Source organism: Molothrus ater, chromosome 8 (assembly GCF_012460135.2).
Source record: "Molothrus ater isolate BHLD 08-10-18 breed brown headed cowbird chromosome 8, BPBGC_Mater_1.1, whole genome shotgun sequence".
Classification (NCBI taxonomy): Eukaryota; Metazoa; Chordata; class Aves; order Passeriformes; family Icteridae; genus Molothrus; species Molothrus ater.
Window position 1 is genome coordinate 20,926,502 of NC_050485.2, and position 23,844 is coordinate 20,950,345.

Consider the following 23,844-nt stretch of genomic DNA (forward strand, 5'->3'; position numbering starts at 1 on the left):
AGCTTGGAGATTCTTTGCTAATCTAAAATCCACAAGAGGTGATATTTGCTCCTGGCACACGTTCAATGAGGAATTGTTAAACCATGGTAATATACTATGCAAATACATTCCCTTGGAGTATGACAATAGGTAGGCAAACATGGTTTTATAGATGAAGTGAGGCAGTGATAAGGAAGTGATAAGTCATCTGTTCTATGCAAATGTCATCACCTGACTAGGGACCTACCTGACTAAGAAGGTAAGGTGGCATCTTGCTTGGTGTTGTAAAGTACATCTTGTATTAAATTTTGGAGGGGGATGGTGGACTTAGAGGACTTCTACCTATGTTTGGAGTGGAAAATGAAGGCAGAGAAATGCAAAGGGTTTCCTGCATTTAACAGCTATTCTGAAACCCTTAAAATCACAGTGGTCTTGTGCCCCTTCTGTGGAGAAACTCAAAGTCCAGCGTACCGCTAGTTTGACAAATGGTGTTTGAAGAAATCGGCGCTGCTCTCAGAAGACGGGGCAGCAAAGCTCTGTGCGGAGGACTGGGGAAGGAGCCGGGCTGGCTGCCTCAGCAGACCAAGGCAAGCTCACATGGACACCAATGATGTGTGGCATGGAAAAACCTGGCTCCAGCAACTGGCGCGTGGCCGAGCAGTTGTATTCACCGAGGCTGAGGAGGGGTTTGGACACATTTGTGCAAACGAGCTTAGTCCTGCTGCCGTGATCGCGGCCGCACGGATGCCCGGGATGCTGGTACTGCCCGGCTGGCCCCTCCGTGCCGGCAGCTCGGGCCCTGCTCCGCCGCCAGGAGACCAGGAGGGGCTGCAGCTCCCGTGGAGCTGAGGATGCTCCCGCTGAGCGGTGACTGCAGCCCGCCCGCTCCGTGGCGCGGAGCCTTCCCAACTTCCCACGGCGGCCTCGCCCATCCCCGCCCGGCTCCCAGCGCGGTCCCGCCGGCCGGGAGCGGGGCTGCAGCCCGGTGCCCTGTCCGGGGAGGGGAGACCCCGCCCTCCCTCTGGCCGGGCAGGCGCGGGCACCCGCGGGAAGCCGGGCGCGGCATCCATCCCTCCCTCCTTCCCTCCCTCCGCGCCGGCGGAGCCCTGAGCCAGGGGCGAACTCCGGGAGAAGGGACCGTCCCGTGCGCCCTGCCTCTCCCCAGCCCCCGCGCCTGCCTCCTCCCCTGGTCACTGGGACTGATGAATTAATCATGATGTGGCTGCTGTTAATGCATTTATGTGGAGCGGGCTGTGCCAGCGGCTCGCGGCGCCGCGGGTGAGGGAGCGCGGGGAGCGCCGGCCCCTCCGCTCCGCTCCGCTCGGCCGCGGCGCTCTCCATGGCTCCGGAGGAGGTAATGGGAGTCGGGACGCGCTCCCCGTCCCCCGGCAGCCAGGGAAGGGGCAGGGCGGAGGGGGCGCGGCAGGGCAGCTCCAACTTGCCGGCGGGGGGACAGGAGTGCTCGGGTTGCCGCGGGAGGTGTGCGGGGTGTGTTCGCTTCGCGTCCCCGAGGCTCCCCCAAATCCTGCCCGTGGTTTGAAAATCGCTCTCTTGGCACAAGTGCGCGGGAGCCAGGCTCACTTTATCGCCGCTGACGCTGTCGAAATCGCTGTGGCTCCAGCAGTAACAACGGCGAGCCCCCTCCCCGCATCCCTCCCTCCTTCCCTCCCTCCGCCGGGTCACCCGCTCCTCGTGAGGAACCGAACGCTGATATTCCATTAGCTTCATCTTCCCCGCTTACGCCAAAGTGAGGAAGACTTGCTAATTAATTTACATACGAGGGAATGATGTCTGAAGGAAGGAAAAAATACCCCGTTGCACCTGCTCCGCCGAGACTTGTCATCTGAATCTGGAGGAGAGCTATAAATCATGTAAAGTGTTCGCGGTGGAGTCGGCTTCTTCTGAGAGCTGTAGGATTATGTATCCAAATGCTGAATTTATATTTCCCACTAGGAAAAGACTGAAACTCAGGTCAGATATAAACTACATCATTTCATTTAAAACAAAACTGTAGTTATTTATTGTAATTATAGAGGGGGTTTTTCTTCTCCCCTGATTAAATAGAAAGTACTATTAGAGCATGTAGTAATGATTTACACATTACAGCCTGAAATCTCTTGCAGAGTTGGAGGTGGTGGAGTGTAAGGATGGTGCTTTAGAACCACATATGTCCTCTTATTTTTGCCACACATGAAAAGACTGAGAATAACCAGGCTGGTTTACCTTGTTTTTAGTGTGCACAAACCCATATTTTCTGAGATGCAGGATGGGGAAAACTTGGACAAGGGATAGCACAACTTCTATTGAAAATGTTGACTTTCTCAACTACAGCAACTAAAATCTGTGTGATGTCTCCTTTGATTATTTTCACCTTTTGAAAAACTTTAAAAATGTCAAAAGCTACTTCCAAGAATTTCACTTGCTGCCTCTAAGGCAATACAGTAATTGTTTTTGACGCTTGCCTGCTAAATGAGATGAACTGGGGAGACCTACTGTTCAGTAAGATGTTTGTGTTATTCTTGTGCCAGGTATTTCATCATAAAATACAAAATGACAGCTTTAGTCTGATGAGATAATGGTTTTATATTGTAGAAATTATTCATACTTAATTTTGTGACTTTTCATATATTTCACTAGGTTTGTTGCTGGCAAAACTAGACTGAGGTTTTGTCATTTCAAATGGAACTGATTTAGATTGGGGTAAATTGCTTTAGTAGCCTAGAATATTTTTGACCAAACTGTGAATGGCAAATATTACTAAATTTTTTTGTTCCACTTATGTAAAAATACTGCTTTTTGATTAAAAAGATGTTATGTGTTATAGATGGATCCTGTACATTGCTTCAGAATGAGGAAACTAAGGAATTTGTGTGCTTTGACAGAATGTGTGGTTTGCAAGTTTCATAAGTTGTGAGCTTATTGTAAAAGTGTGTGTATGTGTGTGGCAAAAGACTGCTATGCTAGTAGAAGAAACTAATAATAACACAGAAATCTGTGAGGTAAGCAAGAACATATGAGCCAGGCTAACCACTCAATATGCTTACTTTGAAAGCAAGCCTGGATGCAGTAGTTTTCACATCACTGTTCTACAGCAACAAAATAAGGGAGGCAAAAATCTGAAAGGAGACTAGTCAGGTGGGGAAAAACATTTGGAAATCAAGACTTTCTGTCAAATCCAAGAGTGCAGGTCATTGTTAAAAGAAATCATACTCACATACACAGCATTTTTATGGCATTTAAGGTGGAAGCCTTGGTCTAGACTATAACCAACCAACTAAAAGAGATTCAGTTGTTGAGAATCTAGTTTGTCACCAAATAAGAGATGGTAGAGGTCAAATGACAGTCAATAAAAGTGGAGTTCCTCTTTGAACTTGGAACAGGAGAATAATTTGTTTTCTTTTCCAAATCTTCTGTGTCTAACTGGAAATGCTGTCATGGACACCAGTCCACAAAGTGGTCAAAATTTATTAAATAGTGAACGTTTATTGTTCTGAGATACCATTATAATAGAAATACTTTTTTTCTGTGTAACTGGCATTCTTCTGGCCAGTGCTTTGGCTTTGCAAGTAATAAATGAAATATGGGAGTTCTGATTTGGGGTTTGAACAATATATGTCACTGTGTAAATTTCAGTCCAGTGTTCATTTTTGTTTGGCTGTCAAGCATTGGATTCACTTAAATTGCAAAAACATTTGCTTCATTTCTAAAACAAAATGTAAAAAATCACTTGTCAGCCAGAGGGAGGTAGGGAAATGTGGTCATACTCACCAGATTTTTTTGGCCTTACAATAGTGACTTGTGTTTGATACAAGGGATTGTGGGGTTGGTGAACGACAGACCCGCCTACATTTTCAACATTTGCAACAAGCTGAGCATGCTTTTTGGGTCAGGAAATCACAGTGCTGCTTGTTTATTGATGGACACATCTTTGAAAGGAGCTGAATGGAGAAGAGTTGGCTGTCGACAACATTGCTCAATATTCACTGCTGCTATACAAATGATTATGTGACAACTGGCCAGTAGCTATAGGCATGTGAATACGCCCTCTCTCTTTTCTGTAGCTGTTTTTGCTTTACCCACTGCCATGGAAAACTTCTGAATGGGTTGTTCAGTGATTAACATGTTACCATGTTATAAAGGGTGGGGATAATTGTATGTCTTAACAGACAGGTTAAATTACATGATTCTGAATAGTGACAGCGTTTGAGGTGTATTTGCTTGGAGTACAATCAAATTCTCTTTTTGACTCTTTATATAGTAAGTAGGAATCCATTAAACTGGCCAGGAGGACAAATATTTAATGAAGACTCAAAAAGGCAATATAATTTCTGTATGTTTGCAGTGCACTGCTCTGTTTGGGTGCTGAGTAAATCTTCTGATCTCAAGGAGGTCTTCTAGTCATCTGCTTTGATGCAGTATTCCATAAAACCATTTAAGCTAGAGAGGTAGGAGTTTAAGTCTTAAGATTGTTTTCTCACAGCCCTAGTTGAACTTTAGTGGGAATAGTGAGCAAGAAGTCTGGGAAGCAGGGGAGCAGAACCAGGAGCAGTTGATCACAGTAGTAATTCCAGACTGAAGAAAAGATCTTTCTGAGCTAAACAGTAATCTTATCTAACTTCAGTTATAAAGTCATCACGGTCTACCTTTAAGTACATTGCCCCGTTGGTCTTTCTGGATATTTCAAAAGATATTTCAAAACCTCTCTCCTAATGCTTAGAGCTTTCTTTGAACTTTCAACCAAAATATACTCTATGATTCCTAATTTTTAATCTTGCTATATTGTTATTTTAAACCAACTCCTTCCTCGGTGTGTAGCCCTCAATAAATTATAAACATCGATCATGTGTCTTCCTCAGCTTTTATGTGCTAGGATCAAACAAGCAGAGCAAGCACCTTTTAGTCTGTGTGGCAAAACAGAATAAATAGGAAGATACAGAGGCTAGTAACTTGATTTGCCTGAATTTGAACCTTGTACCTGAAGTGTTTGCTTAAAGTCTTGAATAAGACTGCTAATGCTCCACTCAGTCTTTTGAAAATACTTTGTCAGACGCTGGTGAATATCAAGTTTGTTTTACAGATAGGCCAGGTTAGTTTAATCTGTTAATAGTAAACATGGGCCTGTGATTTATCTTTTTGTGTTGCTCTCAAATGCAAGAGAGATAAATAATAAGAGACCATCACAGAAATAATCAGAAATTTTGCTATTCATAATCATGTGGCTTTGAAGAGTAGCTAAAAGTTTTCTCATTTCTAATCCTGTGCAAATGCTCCTCCAATTTCTTCTGTAAGTTAGCAAGAACCTCCCCAGTATCAAGAGGGCTTCCTGTAACCAGTTTTTATCAAAACACCTCTGCTTTTTCTGTTTACAGAAATATAGTGAGATGAGTGTGAAGAGCGATTTTAAAGAAGTCCATTCAATATGTTACCATTAGTCATCGGTAGTTACCATTAGTTATCATTCAATAGTTACCATTTATATCAACTTTATTTTTGTGTTATGCTTGTATTTCCAACTCAGTAAATAATTGCTGGGTGATACCATATCAAATTCCTTAATGAAATCTGGAGAGAGTGGATTTTGAATGTCCTCTCTCATAATATTTTCTTTTAAAAGGATTGGCTTCTCCCTCCCACCAAGCATTTATAAATACTGATTAAGATCCCTTCTGAGCCTTCTCCAGGAAAAAGTAATTCAGCTCTCCCTTCCTTTCTTCAAATGACAGATGCTCCAAGACCCAGATCTTCTCTGTGTCCTGGATGGCCATACTGGATGTACACCAATATGTCCATGTCTGTTCTGTACTGGGGAACCCAGAACAGGAGGCAATATTCCAGATGTGACTTCGCTGCTGCTGAGGGAAGGACCATCTCTCTCAGCCTGCTTTTCCTAACACTGTTTTTCCTAACACAGGAAGTGTTGGCTTTCATTGCTACATGGGCACTTTGCTGACTCATGTTTAATTTCTTGCCCACCAGGTGGGCAAGTCCTTTAGTGCTCAGTTCTTTCCCCCTGGTTGGTCCTAAGACTTTTACCAGTCCACAAAGTTATTTTTCTCTGGGTGAAGAATGTGTATTTCCTTTTGCCGAACTTTATTTCTCCTACCAGCTGAGGTCCCAGTTAACAGCAGCACAACTGTTCCTTATTTCACACACTCTCCAACTTGCTGAGGGTGCCCTCAGTCTCATTATTCTGGTCTTTAAGGGAAATGGCCCCAGTTGGGTGCACTCACAGGGGTGCACAATTAGTAATGTTCCCAGCTGAATTTTGTGGCACCGATCACAATCCTCTGAGCCCAGTAATTCCACTACTTTCCATTTCACCTCACTTTCATGCTTCATTAATAATAACGTAATTGTTAGTAATAATAGTTAGCAGCATCAGTAATAATTTTACTTCTGCTGTGTGACCAGGAAAATTAACAGATAAAAATATCTCTTCACCATCTTTCCTTGCTCTGGTTTACTAGCACTGGCACGTGTGTGCACACACGTGCACCAGCTGTCTGTTTGTCTATGTTTGAGTGTATGACTGTGAATTACTCATACCATATGTTTGACACAGGGAAGATACTATTTTACATGTCATACAGGCACTGTATTTTTTTTGCATTAGATTTATTTCCCCACCTCATTTTTTATAGGTCAAATGAACCTCTGGGCTTGTTATAGTTACGGGGAATTTGAAATATGTAATCTTGAAATTGATTGCAAAATACAGAAGAATTAATTGCTCTATAGCTGATGTTTTGGAAGCCAAATGGTCTTTCATTCAGGCGAAGAAATTGTGTACCTTATGTTAAAAAATGCAAGGGCTTTTTTTATGTTTCCTTCAAATAGCAAAAAAATGTTTTGAGAAAAATTGCTTCAGTATTCCCTATTTTCTCTTGCTACTCATTTTCACCTGCTTTGCCAGCAGCAGTGAGAAAAGACACTGAACTACCCTCATTGCAAGCAATGCTTAAGATTTCTAGGGTGAGACTTAGGGCTCTGTGTTTAGGCTCAAAATATTTAAGTTTGGTCTAGGACCAAGCTGTTTTGCTGCAGCGAAATTTATTCAATATTGCTTGAAGAGAAGGAGTTCTTAGTTTCTTTAGCAAGTGACTGATACTTTTGCCTTTAGCTAAAAAAATATATATTTTGTTTGTGTGTGTGCATGTAGAAGAGTGATGAAAAGGAACTTTGTAATCAAATGGCTTTCCATTTACAGAATACTGTAAAGATAGCACTTAAAATACTGAAAATTATGATTCTCTTTTTTCTCCATGAAATGAGGAAATAGTGTCCTAGGGACAGTGATGAGCTAATTGTACTTACAACTTAGTACCTTGACACTGATTTTGAGAAGCAATCCAGTCTTTGCAGTTTGATTCTGAATTCACATTCTGTAGTAACTACATCAGAAAAATGGGAGAATTTTGCTTCTCTGTGTGGTGCTAAGGCCTCCAGAATTTGGAGAGAAATGACCCTTGGCATTCAAGCTGCAGTGAATAGGTGGGAATTGAAAAATTATGGATGGGCACCTGTGCAAGTATGCAGCTCTTGCCTTTACTTTTATTTCCAAAATCAATATAAGTGCATAAATGCTCATCATCTGAATTTCAGAAAAATAATAGCTTTAGTTTTTTTTAAATTTTTGTTGTTGTCTATAATTTCCTGTTAACACTGTACATCTGTTTAACTTGGAAGGGCAGAGCAAATCCTTTTCAACTGAGGTTATAAAAGGTACAGATACAGTTTTTAGTAAAATGTTACACATTACTGCAGAACAATGGAGAAAATGATTTAATATTTTCTCCTACTACAATTCTCCAGATTGCTAACCAACCATTTTGTGTCATGTAAGTTTCTGCAAGTGAAGAAACTCAGGGTTTCAGAAATTCAGAGAGGTAAAAAACATGTTCTACTTTTAGTAAACTGCGAAGAGTAGACTTTTTTCCAGAAATTGGCAACAGAAAAACGTGTTCTGAGGTTGTATTTTTTTACAATGGGATCTTACAGTGGACAGCTGAAAAAAAATTGAAGCAAGATGTTAGGGATATATATTATTTTGATAAATGGCAAAATATCAGTTAGTAGAGATACTGGGTTTTAGACATGAATTAATAAGATAATTCAAATACAAGCAAAACATTTTAGCTTCTGGATGGAGATAAACTGGGCTACTTCTGTCCTTGTCATAATTTAGCATTTATGTAATGTTTACAAGGTAAAAACTCCTTGTAGATATTTATGATCATCATTACACCCTCTGAAGGCAGGTAGGTTCTGCAAATTAATGGTATAGGACCAATATATTTTAGACCTAGAAATCTGCTAAGAGTTTGAATTTTGGTATAAATGTGTTTGAAGTTTATAAAGGGCAGACTACATCCCTCAGAATCCAGAATCAGCTCTTACAAGATATGCTTTCATTTTTAAGGAACAAAGATACAGGATTTCATTGAGAACACTTGAATAACATCATGTCCCTTTGATAACAAAGTCTAGTCAGACATAGTTTTTCCTGAATAAAAGTGTTGGATACTATAAAGAACATTTTTTAAAGGTTCACGCAGAATAGATCCCTAATTTACAAACATTCTATAAGATTCTGCCTCCATTTTGTGGAAAGGTATTTACACATGGAAAGAGGGAGCTTGTCTCTCCTGTCTCCACCCTCCTTGGTTGACAGACTTTCCCTCCAGCAAGCAGTTGACAGCAATCAGTTTGCGGATTATTTCTGGAAGGAAAAAGTTTACAGCTTTTCTCCGACAGTAAGATTAAAAATAAAGTAGCTGTCATCTATTTCCATGGCTTAACTAGTTAAAATCATAGCCACAAAAATGCCATATTACTCAGCTAAGCTGTTCACTGCAATTTATACAATAAGCAGACCTTATTAAATAAAGGCAGTCAAGCCTTGCAAACAATAGTTTGTAACACAAAATTTTAAAAAATTAAATTTTTACTGGAAGTTCAGAATTTGTTATTTATCGTTTCTACGTACACTGTTTAAAATAAGCCTGACACAGATATTATAAAGAAATATTTAATTTGGTGACCTTGTCACATATGAAGGGCATGTTGGTAATTCTCAGGATGAGAGAAGTTCGTGTCTTATGACAGCCAGATTTTTGAGCACCTTCCAGAGTTGGCTCACATTAATCCTCACAGCACTGTGTTTTCTATTGCACCATTTATAAAGGTAAATACTGTCAAGTTTAAGATGGAAAATAATTTGCATTTGTCAGCTTTGACACTTTCTAATGCTAGATTCTTGAGATGCAATATGAAAATAAACATGTAAGGGATTTCTTTTTCTAGACTGCCACAGTCAGAAATCTTTTAGACCTTATCCCCAAACATTAGGCTATTTCAGTCTCACAAATTATGACTCAGCTTCCTTTGCACCACATGCTACCTTTAGTTTATTCTGTAAATAAATAGTTCCATTTACTTAGATGGTGTTTTGTTGGGCTTTTAAAATCTACTTAATTTACAGAATTTTGTTGTATGGGTTTGATTTTGTTCTGTACTATACAATGTGAAGTCTTCCAGTAGTTTTGGCAACCACATCACTGATTTCCTGGCTATGGTATTTTCCCTCCTGTCCTATAGTAGAGTAATGAATTATCCTTACTATGTGTAGACTTTGTTGTGCTTCTAGAGTTTTCTAAATTCAAAATCTGATATGTGCACTGGAGAATAAAGAAGAACAAAAGGCTCATTATTTTCATATTCTGCTGCATTCTTATCTTAGCTCTAAGTTTCTGGATTCTAAAGTAAGATTCATGCCTGTATACTGCAAACACTCCTGAGAGCTTAGGCCTCTTTAGCCAGTTAGAGACCTGAACACTTGTGTTGTTTCATTTAATCCCTCCTCTGCAAAATTATGGAAGTTTAGGACAGTTATTTCAATGGTTAATGGCTGGCTTTTTATGCTTGCAACTTCATCTCCTTTATCCTGAGAGTATAAATAGTACCAGTGATAGAAAACCAAAGTTTTGAAACTAAATTTATCTTGAAAAGAGAACTGTTATGATAATTATGCATAGAGCTTTAGAAAATGGAAATAATATAAATCTTCACTGAATAGTCATTACTCAAAGTTAGAAAATCTACTCTTCCAAAAAGAACACTGTATCATTCTTCTTTTGAATCCTTGTGTGGTCACAGGCACAGAACGTGGTGCTGTAATACTCCAAGGAATTGTTCTACTTTGCTTCTATAGGGAAGCACTTTCCTTTAATCAAATGAAAACCAATAGAAATACACGAGCATCAAACAGGGCTCTCTGTTGCCTGCTGGGAGATATTTAAATTTGTGCTAGCTTGCACTAGAAGGAAATGCTGTTAAAGCATTTTGGTTTGTTTCTATAAAAACTCTAATATTCAGTGTGTAAAACTGCCATTAAAAAAAAATCAGATAATATCGTATATACTGATTAAGGCAATTAACTGTTCAGCCAATTGTGGAATAAATGTTTTAACATGTTTATTCCTGTACAAGCTGATCATATTACTTTATACTATAAAATATATGGCCTACTCTATTGTTTCTACTTTACTTTTTGTGATCCTGGGATATTCTCATTTAGTAAATGGAAATAATCATATATATGTGTGTGTATATGTGTGTGTGTATGTATATATGGAAGTAAATAATGATATAGGTTTAGAATTGCAAGTATTGTTTCAGTTAAGATGATTTTGCATTTGTCTATTAATGATTCTTTGCTAAAAAGGTTAAGAAAAAGAAGAATGTTCAAATTACAGAGTAATTTTTTTTAATTATGAGTCAAAAAATATCAGTTGTCTCTGCATATGGTGTATTATATGTGCATTAGTATTTTGACACATTCTCTGTCTGTTCAGCCATGTGCTGTTGATCCTGGTCCCATGAAATGTGTTATTTGTGCATAGCTATAACTATTAATAGCAATAGTTACTTTAAAATTTTTCTTTTGTTGATTTTTTTATTGTGGATAGTAAGATTAAATTTATTTTTTCCATCTTGTTATAATCTCATTTTCTTAAACAGATGGAGCAACGAAGCATATAGTGTGAGTTGTTACATAGGAAACTTTGGATAAGATTCAGAATTAAGTTTTGAGTTCGTAGCTATTGAATGAGACATTTTCAGTATGAGAATGTAGCCCATGTCCAGTGGTTTATATATATTGTGTAATTGAGGTGAATTTGTTCTTAGCACTTTAAAATGTACTTATGTCAGGCATGAGGAAATTTTAGGTATTGACATAGGGTTGGTAAGAAACTTTTGGAGGGAATGTCCCTGTCCACACCCTATTTCAGCATAATATTACCAGAGAAAATGTTGATTATGTTTAATAGGATTACTCACTTCCTACTCCTAACTAAGTTTAAGAGAACTACAGGTTTCAGGAAGCTGAGTTGTAGGACAGAGCTTACCATGCTGGCAGCAGGAAACCTGTATAAGCAGTGGAGTTTGTTTCACCTAACTTAATAGAATTTTTTCTTTTTTTTAACAAAGAGCTAAGGCAAAGCTTCTTCCCCTTTCTACAAATGACCTGAGGAATTTTACTTCCTAAATGAACTAATTTATTGTACTACTGGAGCTTCAGGATTCCTCAGAATATAAATTCTACCTTCCAGTTAGATAAATATCCAAGTATGAAATAATTTTATCTTGACCTTTTAATATCTAACTTATTTGAATTTTGTCTCTGAGTAAATACCTACTTACCTTTAATACAGTCCTGTTTAATGGGGAATGGCTCTGAAAACTGATTACCATCAAATTGTTAAGGTAATAAGGAAAACATTTTCCCTATTTGAAGTTTTTTACATTAGTTTCCTCCTATTTAATGTCAAGAGCATGGGTTTAGGAAGGCTGAGTGAAATGGGAGGAGCTATAAATGATTTTCCTCCAAGATAACTAGACAATCCTGTCAAAATTTAACTGAACTAAGAATTTTAAAATGTTAACAATTTTAAAATCTTATTAATTCAGTAAGTATATAACACTTCTCTCTTCTCTCCATTCAGTGTATTTTACTGGATGGCCATTATATTTTTTAAGAAATATCTGTACACACAAATCAATATTTTAGATTTAATTTGGCCTAATATTCCAGAGTTTTCTTATATTGATGTGACCTCAGATCCTAGCTGGCAAAGTAAGGTGTACTCTGTGTGATTGTCTGAGAGCAGCTACTTCATGTGCTCAAGTCATAGACCCACCCAGTGAAAATGCAGACAACTTAAAAATACTGTTGTACTTTCTTGCCAAACAGATTTCATCTGCTGCATGTGAAACTGTTATTTTGTAGAGAGTAAATAGAATATAATAAAAAAATAGAATAGAAAAAGTAAATAGAATATAATAAAAAAAATAATGTACTGATCTTTCTGGGGGTAGCAGAGGATATGAAACACATTGAACAATAGGCTGGAAAGATAAATGCTCCTGTTTTAACGCAGCCTAGGTAAGAGGAATGCCTGGGATTAATCTAGTGGTAAATTACTTTCTATCCTACACTCATAATCTGTGTTTATTGGACTTGTTATTGTGTGGTAATCCAATTTCTCCATATGACACCAGTCTAAAAGAGAGCTGTCTTTGCCTGCAGGGACCAGTGCCATCTATTTTCCTGCTCGTGTCTTTCACAGTCCAGAAAGTGATTGTACACTGCACTGCATTTCTAAGTACAGCCTTCTTTGCTCTTCATTTGGTATTCTTTGGTTCTTCATTTGGCACAGAAAACTCAGGAACTGAGTCTGTTTTGATCTACTGGGCTTGACTTTATAGATGAGGCTCAGATTGGCTGTCAGTGGAAAAGCTGATTTTTTTGCTCTGAATAACCAACAGTTGGCCAGCAGCTGTATGTGGAAAGGGCTCAACTGTAGAGCCTTGTTGTGAAAAGCCAGTGTTTTATCATCCATATAATTGGTGTCTGAAATCCATCTGCAGCCAAGTGTTAGCAGATCACTCAGGTTAGAAATTAACAATCTCTAGCTGTGATAGCCAATTCCTGGAGAAAACCAAGGATGCTGGAGGAATTAGCCACTGTCTTTTATTTAAGAAGCTTCACAACAAAGGTATATTACTCAGTAAAATAGAATACGTGCAGCTGAGGGGTTTTGCTGAAATAAACCTTAGAAGAAATGAGAAAATGGCACAGAAGTGAAAAATGAAGCAAATGCTCATGACCTTCTGTAAATTACTATTTGAAGTGTGAATTCAGACACTACTTTGTGAGAGGTTTTAGATGGAATGGTAGATGAAGGAAAATAGTAAGTAACAGAAAACTTGCTTGCTTGTGATTTGTTGTGCTAAGAAAAGCAGAAATTTACCTCTGTAAATAAGCAAGATTGCACCAGACACCAAGTTCCATCATCTATTTCTTTTCTTAATAAGAAAAAACTTGGAGAACTATGTAATTTTATGTACAGCTGTCTAGGTCAGCTGTAGTTGAGTTGATTCTACCTTTAGCAAGAACCAACTCTTTTCATGCTAAAATAATCAAGAAAAGAATGGAAAAGACAGGGCCATCATGCTTTGAATCATTCCATCTCTGATCTGTGTAATTGGCCCAAGGGATTGCTAGAGAACTTCAGTTTTCTCATTTATATTTTTTTAGAGCACTTTAGTCTTCTAGCTGGGGAAGGAGTTATTAAATCTGCACAGTGCACTCTAACTCACTTCTGAAAGACTTGCACTTGCTTCCACTGAAATGTCTGAGAAGCCAGACAGGGTATTGGATGAGGAGAGGTCTGAGCACACTTCTTGCCCCTGACTTGTTAAACAGCTGTTGAGCAACAGCAGCTATAATTGTTGAAACCAAACCTGGTCATGTTGGAACTGGAAAGAGATTAATTCTTCTAGAATGGAATGTTGATTTTTTATGTTGTGGGTAATACAGGTTTTTTTATCCATGCTTGCTCAAAAGTATGAGAACCTGGAATCTGCAGCATGTGCAGTGTGCAAGATGATAGAATCTACCAAAAAGTGTTATTTCCTGCACTATTTTGTCTCTTGCTGTCTGTGTAAAACTTGTTACAGAAATAGCATTTAACATTTCTTTCTCTTACCTACCTCTACTTTAAGACCTTTTTTTCTTATTCCCATACAGTGTGTTATTTGTGGTCATATTGTGTGTATTTCTTGAAGATAGATGATCTGTTTTGCATCTTTTTGTTGTTGTTTAGCAGTGGTAGTGCTACCTCTGACCTTATTCTGTTCCTTTAAAATGAGTTCTGAATACTTCTGTGAATACTTCTGTGAATACTTCACAGATTATAGGCTCATACAGTAAATTCAGGTTGGAAGATACCTCAGGAGGTATCTTGGTCCAGCCTTCTGCTCAAGAAGTGTTGAAATCAGGCCAGATTACTCAGGGCTTTCCCAGTTTGGTCTGGAAAACATCTAAGGACAGAAACAATACCACCTCCTGGGACAACCTGTTCCCATGCCTGACTGTCCTTGGGAAAAAAAACACTTTTCTTTATGGGCATCTTTCTTTCAATTTTGTTTTTAGAAACATATTTTTAGAAACAACAACAAGGCCAAAAAAAAATCCATGAGTACAATAAAATCATTAGTTCAGTTTTCTCTGTATCTTATCATCTGGCTTACTTATTATTATACCTGCAACTAGGTCTAAAGAATGCTTTAATTCTATCTCATCTTTAAAAATATAAAATTTAAAGTCTCTCCTGGAGTCATAATTTGGTTTTTATATTTTAGGATTTGTTTTCAGGACAACTGAAGAAACATACACGTATAAACTCATATTACAGATATATCTTCCTTCTTTTTAACACTGTGTTAAATTTTGTCATGTTGCTTTCTGTTTCAAATAGATAATAAAAAATGTTTTTAAATATCTTCTTTTGGTTTTAGTTCAGCCCTCTTTTCCTCAGACTATCTTTTTGGGACACTGGATACAGCTTCAGGCAACACTTTTTTGCCATTTGATTATTGCTACTAGAGCAATGAAACTGAAAATGGATTTCTAAAACTGAATATCAGGAAGGACAGTGTAGGGCATGGATATAAGGTACTACAGAGCACCTGGTAGCTGCTGATGTTTATGTGCCCGAGCAGTTGGGGGTGCTTAAAACTGACACAGCACATTGAGATTTATCAGACTGATAACCATGAGCTCCACAGACGTGCTGTGGGCTAACAGAGACACGGTAAAGTCTTGTCAGGAATGAAGTGTCGTGGCTGTAATTGTAACAGACAGTGATCCCTACCAGTTCTACAAGTAAATAAATATATAAGCTTCCTGTAATGAACCTTTTTGACAGCCTGAATGTAATGTATGTAGGCTCTTTTTCCTTGTCTGATAAATAGAAATTTTTAAATATTCTGAGTTTTGGGGTTTTTTTCTTTATTCTTTAGAAAAAGGACCTACATTAAAGGTATCACAAGCACATCCATTTTCTGAGCTGCTTCACTAAGTGATCTGTTTTGTAACATTGTACTTAGAACAAGGCAATTTATAACTTCAGGCACATAGCTAATTTTGAATAAAAACATTGCTGCTAAAAAGATTTCATATCAGTGGTGTTAAAGAGCAGAGCTTGTTGTTTCAATAAAGATGGCTACCCTTTAGACACTACACAGTAATCTTTCGTTTGTATTTATATATACACCTTCAACTTTCAAATTAAAATCTAGTTGATAGAACTTGATGAATGCATTGGACTGAATTGCATTGCAGACTGAAGTGTTTTGCAATGGCTATGAGCAGGCCTAACAAAAAGGTCACATGTGCTTTAATTGCACATTCTTCAATCCCAATCCACAAGTTTCCTTTTTCTTCGTTTCCTCCCATCTATGGTGACTGTATAGATACTACTGTGGCACAAGTGGACTTTAAAGGTAGTTATTATCAATTTTAATAAATTTATAAAGCAACAATAATTAAAAATATTGACTCGTTATTATAAAGCAACAAGAGTCAATATGTTTAATTATTAACATCTTCACCCACACCTGTACCTCTTCTTTGTTGTTTTGAACCCCTGAATATGTGCCACAGAATAGATTATAAACGAAGGCTATTTTTACTGGAGGTGTCCATATTGCACATGGTTACAGTTGTAGAGTATTGTACTTTTAATGAGCCAGATGTAGAGGTTTTTCCGCTGTTCCCAGAAACTTCTGATGCTTTTGCCTACTCTCATAACTTTGATCTCTGATTAAATTTAAATAATACTAACAGTTGTTTTCTGTAATTCTTGCTGCTTTATAATTGTTTCTAAGAGCATCAAAGACTAGAATGAAATTTATATTCTTTTAAAGTAATTAATATGTTTTACTGTGGAATACTAAACATAACCTTCATGATCAGAGTGTGCATATGAAACAACTCAATACTAAACTGCAGGAAAGTACCTGCACACACAGAGAGATTCATGTGTAGGATTCATTGAAGATGATGCTGGAGAACTTTGCAGCTTGTGAGATGTGGCAACTTCATGTGTATCTGCCTATGTTGCTGTGATTGTAGCTCTAACTCTTGAGGGCTGTTTTGTTTATAAACTGCATCTTACAATAGCAGAAGATGTCAGTTTTCAGCAAGCCAAGATGTAGAAGGCAAGTGTAATCCCAAGCTGTCCCCTAAGGCACTGTTGTCTGATAGCTATACAAAAACAGCTCTTGAATGACTAAAATGGAGGTATTTTGTATTTTTTAAAAATACATTTGTTTTTATGCTCATTATTAATACTTTTTGTCTTTTGCCTAGCAGTTGGTTTTGGATTGGATTGGATTGTTTTGCTTGGAGTTTTTTTGGGGCATTGGTTTAGGTTTTCTTAATGCTCCAGAAAGTTCCATATTTAATCAAATACAAGGAATGCCATGTCTTCAGGGCAGATACACAGCAAGGTGAGACCTAAAGCCAACCTGTGTTTCCTGTGTTTGATTCATTTTCTGCTAATGAATAAGAATATGATAATTTACCTGTAGAGACTTTTTCTGTTTAACTATATTCATTTCTTGAGAATGCCTATAGTGACCATTTAGCAATGTCCAAGTTCATGTTGAGCATCTGGCTCTTCTTTATGATTCAAGTGTTTGATATATTAATTTTTGAATAGAATCTTATGTGGATTAGATGATCCAACCTTTTTAAAACTTCCTTTCTACTTCTTTCAGGGAAAATTCAGGGAAAGAGATGCTGATGCTTTGATACCAGTTTCTTCTTCCTTTTCTTTTTCTTAATTATGTTTCTGCAACCATCTGTTCTTTTTAATCTAGCTTGATGCCAGAAGGTTCTTACTCAGGGCAGAACTAGCTTCACAGACAATACTGTGTCATCCTTGCATCATCATAGAACTGGATTTTTGCGCAGGAGTAACGTTTGCGCAAAAGTCTCCAGCTGAAAAAAAAAAAAAGGTACTGGTGGCTTTCTTGTGACCTTTTTTCCATTAAAGTGTTTCTTAAAAGCATGCTTAGTAAAATCCTGATATTAATAAGTAGCAGTTCATATTGAAAAAAGCTCAAAGACTTTTTATTCTTTGTTCTCCAATGGAGAATTTCATGTGTGAGGCTACTCATGCACTGACAGCACTGCCTGCTGTGACATTTTCTGATTATTAGTGATTATTGGCAGCACTTTGCAAGTATTCCACAGCAGAAAATATTTCATTATAGGTGCTGCCAAAATCTCAGTCAAGAACTGCATCTCAAATAATAGATACCAATGAAGTGATAAAAAACAAGCCACAACACAAAAAAAAACAAAACAAGAAAAACATGAAAATTATCAGAACTCAGGGATGACGTTCAGTACAACATCATGAAATTGAAATTTAGAGGCTTTCTAACTCTTTGGACTACTTTACTTAAAAATGTTAGTAGTTTATTTTTCTAATGTATTTTTCACTGTGCCTCAGTTTTAATTCTTTATTTAGCTCTTTTGTGAATTATCTCTAGAGAGTTTAGTAGCTCAACCTCGTTTGTTATTAAGAAACTAAAAGAAAAATGGCCAAAGGTCAGGGAAAGAATATCAGTCTTTAAAATTAAATCTTATACATATATATATATATATATATATTCTGAAGCCTTTTCCCCCCTACTATCTCACCAGAGGATCTTTAGTTTGTCTCTAATAAGATAAAAAGGGCTTCAAAATAAACTCTGTCTAGTTTTCAAAGTATTTTCTTCAAAAGCAGGTTTTCAGTAACACTATCAGATGTTTTTCCTTGCAGAAGTTAATTACTGAAGTTATGCTGAGCAGAATAGAGACATGAAGAGCACTGCAGAGTGTCCAGGCAGGAGAGCTGCTGCTCCCCTGCAATACCCACAGGGACATCCCTGCTCACAGTGCCAGGGGCACCACAGTCACTGCCCAAAAACTGCCTGCTCCAGGCTGGGGGCTTCCCTGCCTGCCTTGGTTCCTCACCAGGAACACTCCTTTGGAACACAACAAAACTGCAAAAGGCACCTTTTTTCAATTATGTAGAATATCTATTTTTAGAGAAGATAATTATAAAACATAGGTGGACAAGAACTGAAAAGCTGCAATTGCAAACTAGATATAACTAAACATTTATTGTATTTTATTTGAAGAATTTGAGCATGGCTTGTAAATGCTTAAAAATATGCTGGGATATGATAGTGTTCCTTGTGGAGTGGGTTTTTGCTCTGTGGGAAGAGGCCTTTCAGTCACCTCTGGTAGTTGCACCTATGCTTTTGCCATCCTGAGGTTTCTATCAGAAAATGTTCACTTTTACTGGTGTGTTTTGTTTCATTACAAGATTTGGTTGCCAGCCCCTCCAGATTTGTCTTCCCTGCACACAAGGGGCATAACAGTGAGATCTCAAGGAAACTAATATTTAAGGGGTTATTTTATTTACTGTATTGCAATGTGTCCTGGAATTCAAGCCTGGGACCACTGGGTGGGGCTGTACAAATGTCAAAGACTTCTGCCTGCGAGTTTGCAATACAAGCATGAGCTAAGAGACAACACATGGATACAAACCAAGAAGGAGGAGTAATATAAGGCAGCAGTGACATGTGAGATGATAATAATTCAGCAAGGAGCAACTGGCTTTTGAAGGTCATGGAAGTAAAGAATTGAAACAGAGCAATGAAGTGGCTTTGCTGATGCTTTCTAGGATGTTTTGTGTGCAGAAGAGCACCAGCTGTGCAACCCTCCTGCAAGTACAGCAATGGGCAGCAGACATGAAGGACAGCTAGATGATGAAGGATGTCAACAGAAAAGGATTGATTATGAACCACTGAAGAAAATGAGGAGAAGCAGGAGACTCTACAGATTTTTGGCCTATATTTGGTTTACTTCAAATCCTTTCAATTTTACTTCTCTTAAAGAATTTTGTTGTAAAACATCAGGGTTAAAGCATTCATTCTACATACAGTATATTATAGTTTATCAGAAGAGTTTCATGTTAATCTGACAAAGTAATTTCTGTTATCTTTCAGTTCCAGTAACTACAGAATCCAAATGATTTAAAGATTGAAGTCTTCTGAGAATACATCTGATTCTTTCCTTTCGTGTGTCAGGTTGTTGAAAATTTCACTCTGAATGGCTGCTGCCATGCTTAATTAGCAAGCAGATCATAAGTGAAACTGCTTCCTCACCGACTGTGACCAGCAGATATTGACAAGAAAGCCATGTAAACTCTACAAATGACTGCTGGTGTGCTTAAACCAGCAGAAAAATAGGTTCACTTCAATGTCCCTGGGGCATTTAGCTTTGTATTAGACAGCAGCTTTTACTGGAAATGCGAGCACGGGGCTTGTGAACTTGCAAAAATCTATAATGTTCCAGCTGTTTGAAAAGGTCCCCACACACTTATTGGTACAATGTTGTCAATATTTAACTCAGTAAGTTCAAAACTTTTCTTCTAGGGGATATAAATCAAAAAAGAGATTGTCCATTTTTCCACTTTTAAAAATTGTTTTTGATCTATTTTTGTTACTCTTTTTTTTCCCAGATATTGGGACTAAAGCCTTAAAGCTGTGCTTTTCCCTTCACTGCAAGATCTTTTGCTCTCTACCACCATGAAAATTTTAATTTGTCTAGTAAAATTATTCTCACAAAGGAGAAAAAAACCACAACCTTGCTGGAAAAAAGTAAGAAGCTTAGTTAATGTGTATTAAATTCTGGAAAGAGTTGTTGCCTTTGCAAGTAAAATCCTGCTGGGTTTTATGTTGTTAGGAGAGAATTCATTCTTCATCCTTACTGCAACCAACAGGGATTCCCATCTCCTGCTTGTGAATAAACTGTAGTATTGACCCTTCAGTGCCAGTCAGGATGCAGACAGGTGTCAAGAGCCATCTGGCTTGGCCTGACCATAGAGTCCTCATTTGTGAAGGTGCTAATTTCTTTATCATTAGAACCTTTGGCTTCAACAGACCTAGACACGTGGGAATCGATTGCATTAGAAATTTGTATTAATCCACAGTCTACCCAGAGGGGATGTGTGTGTATATTTATATACATGTACATGAAATATAAATATATACATATATATATCTTTATATATGTACATGTGTCCTTCTGTTTCAAAATAATATGAAAGTAAGATAAATTTATTTCAAATATACTATTGGAGAATTGGAGAATTCAATGCATTTGTAGCTTGATTAGTTGTGAAATTCTCTAATTTGCTAATTTAAGATCATTTGTGATCAGTTATGCAGAATTTCTCTTTTTGAATAATTGGAATCCAACGTACATTTTATATCCCTGTTCATGGAGATATATGTGCATAGTCATTATCTGCATGAATTCCAGAGTGCTGTATTGTGGATTAAAACTGGAAAGAATTAATCTTGCAGACCAGTGTCAGTAAGGACTTTTGCTATCTTGAATAGTAGCTGCAATTTTTAACAATATTTTTGCAGATTGCCTTTCCATCACTGGAAATTTTACAAGATCAGGTTTTGCAAACATCTGTCAAGAATGGTTTCAGTGTACTGATCAAGCCTAAGGCCAGAGTGGCAAACTGAGTGACCTCTTGAGGTCCCTTCCACCTCAGTGCGCTGTGACTCTGTAGCACTGTGATGCCACAAATTGTAGATATGTGTGTAGAAGTTACCCACTTAGAAAACTTTATTTCTACTATTTTATCCCACCCCCAAGTAGAAAAGAAAGGAGAACGGTTCCTAATTAATTATGGAAATTTTTGCAATTTAATCAGATTATTCATTTTGAGATCTACCTTGAGACTGGAAGGAAAACAAAAGCAAAGCAGCACAGATGAAGACTCGGAATTTGCTAAAGCAACCTTTCTTATTTAACTGATGGTATGTTTAGCAGTGTTTTTAGCCTTTACTAACAGGTGATACAAATCACATGCTAATTCAGACTGTTCTGTGCTGTTCAAAATGTGCATTTGTAGCCTCTCACTTGTCAACAGGACTGAAATTGTCCTGGGGATGCAATGAGGGCAGATTTACCTTCAGGAGTCTTCAGAACTATACATGCCAGCAGATGACAACAACATTGTTCATGCCTCTGCAGCTACACCTGCAATTTCTTATCAACTTCCCAATCTCAAAAACTGAAATCCCAAGGGAGGTGTTAATTAAACTGGAGTTGAAGCTGGGTAAGGAGGAGAGGACACAAGTGTTACTCTTGAAGTGGTCTGGTCTATTGGCAAATTAGATCTGAGCCAGACTAATCAAGTGCTTGACTGCTCCCCCTGAGCCCAGACTGGTGTCCTAACAGCAGCCCTTCAAACACAGCTTAATGACATGACACTTTTGTTAAAGTGTTTCAGTTTTGGGGCTCTGCAGAAGCAGCATCTATTAGGAAACTTCAGAATGTAAATGGCTTTGCAGTAGTGATCTTCAGTCCATGTTGTAGGTACAGTTAATACAGCTCAGAAGTTATGAGAAACACAACATGGATTTTTATTACAAGGAAAGCTAAGCTTGCTAGAATTAACTGAAATAAGATCTCTTATGGAAGTGAAGCAGTAGTTTTGCTGGTAGAACAGAACTGAGGTTTCTCGAGTCTTGAACAGTGACTAATGATTAAGTCATCTTTCAAGCTTAATAACAATTTCTATCTGTGCATATGCATGTCAGTGTTTGCTTTTTGTTGTTCAATTGAAGTAATTTATTTTAGTTTATTTAATTGGTTTTATTTTGGGTTTAATATTACTGAGTTCTTATTTTTTTAAGTCAACATTATTTGATATTGTTATTTAATATTTCTGTCATTAAAATACATGTCTATTATTAAACATCAGCTCTTGAGAATGTTCTTTAAATACTACCATGTAATAATAGACTGAAAGTTTTAGGTTTTTGTAACTGACCCATTTTTAGAAGTTTTTGCAACATTTGCAGATTCAGAATACAAACAGCTACACCATTTATAGAACACTCATTAAAAATGAAGTAGCAATTTAGTACAGGAATAATTAAGAGGTCAGTGAAAGTCCCTGCAGCCTGGGACGAAAGCATTGCCTTTATTTGCCATAGTACTTAAAATTTTTCATCAGTAAGATTAAATACTTGTAAAATGAAGGTAACATAAGCTGTTATTTACCTCAGATGGACATGCAGTTAATTTTCTTATTCTGAATAGACATATTAAAATAATAAGCACTGATAATGTAAGCACATGTGCAAATATCCATTTTCAAAGTAACAGTGGGATAAAATACTTTCTCTTGCCTTGAAAAATATTTAGCACACATATTTTGAAGTACTTATTAATTATATATGCTGCTATTCTTAGGTGTTTGGTGTAGTTATTATCAGGTGTCAGTCAGGTACCGACTGTCCTTGTTAATATGGGCTGTATTTGTAGAACTCTTGTACTTGGAAATCTTGTATATTAAAGGTTGTTTATGTCGTAGGGATGCATTTTAATATTAGTTTAGAAGGGATGCATTCAGATCTACTGGAAATGTCTAAAAAAGGTTGCCCTATGTTTCCATGCCTATGGAGTCTTGAAATGTGTGTCAGAATCTAATTTTTACAGAAAATTACTAGTTTGAGCCTTTTATTCTAGTTTGGTTTTGTTCTCCTTTCTAATTTGTCACAGTTAATCAAGTATTTAAGAATGTGTGAGCATTTCCAATGAATTTAGAAAGGGAGCTGTTTACATGAACCTTAAGATTACATGAACCTTGCTCAAGTGAAGTTCAAGTACCAGACACAACGATCTAGTTAAAATATCCCAGGACTTGATGTGGGAGATCTGCCAACTGAAGGAGATGTTGCTGAAATTGCAGCATGATACTGGAAAAAAATATATATATATTGCCTGGTTTTCTTTGATTACAAAATAATGTAAGCAAACACTTTTAGACTGAAATATGGTGCTTTTTACCCCAAGGAATTCTAATGTGTGCCTAAATTCAAGAACACGATTAAGAGCTTTATTTGATATCTCTGTTCAGTCATATCTTGATTAGAGAGAAAAATGAAAATATAGTTCTTAAATTTAGCTGTGATACTGACACCTGATCTTCCAGAAATAACTGCTCCGTGTCAGAGAGGTTGCATAGCCTTAACCAAATAATAAAATGTCAGGTGTAAAACATTATTGGTTTATTAACATTTAACCATTCTTATGAACTGTTCCAAAGCTTTTAAACTGAGTACAAATAAATCCCACGGGAGGTGGGGTTTGTATTGCATGCTTATTGTAGAGGAGGTTTATTGCAAAAACATCAGCAGATCTCAGCAAGTGAACTGATGCTTTCATCTAGGCCACTCCCAAAGCAGTGTATTGGCATATTGAACTGTGTGGTTGATTTTAGTCTTGGACTTTAGTAACAAATTAAGATCCTCTAGAATGCAAAAATTTCAATTGACTTATTCTAGTCCCTTTGATTATATATTAAATAGCTCTCTTCAGCTACTTTTGCTATTCCTCTTAGAGATTCGTTTAGTCTGTTCTAAAAT

General features: G+C 37.5%; 1 protein-coding gene across 5 annotated transcripts in view; it reads left to right on the plus strand.

The window, feature by feature from the left end:
• The first annotated feature begins 220 nt into the window (after positions 1–220).
• The window catches only part of LOC118688330 (heparan sulfate glucosamine 3-O-sulfotransferase 1-like), a 43,720-nt gene continuing 20,096 nt past the window's right edge, over positions 221–23,844 (plus strand). For 2 of the 5 annotated variants that reach the window (XR_004980453.2, XM_036385827.2), the window contains exon 1: positions 1,366–1,950. The gene's annotated coding sequence lies outside the window, so the exon portion shown is untranslated. Of the gene's footprint in view, positions 239–957; positions 1,334–1,364; positions 1,951–23,844 lie in introns of those variants that run through there. The other 3 variants (XR_008508505.1, XR_004980454.1, XR_008508504.1) reach the window with 3 other exon arrangements.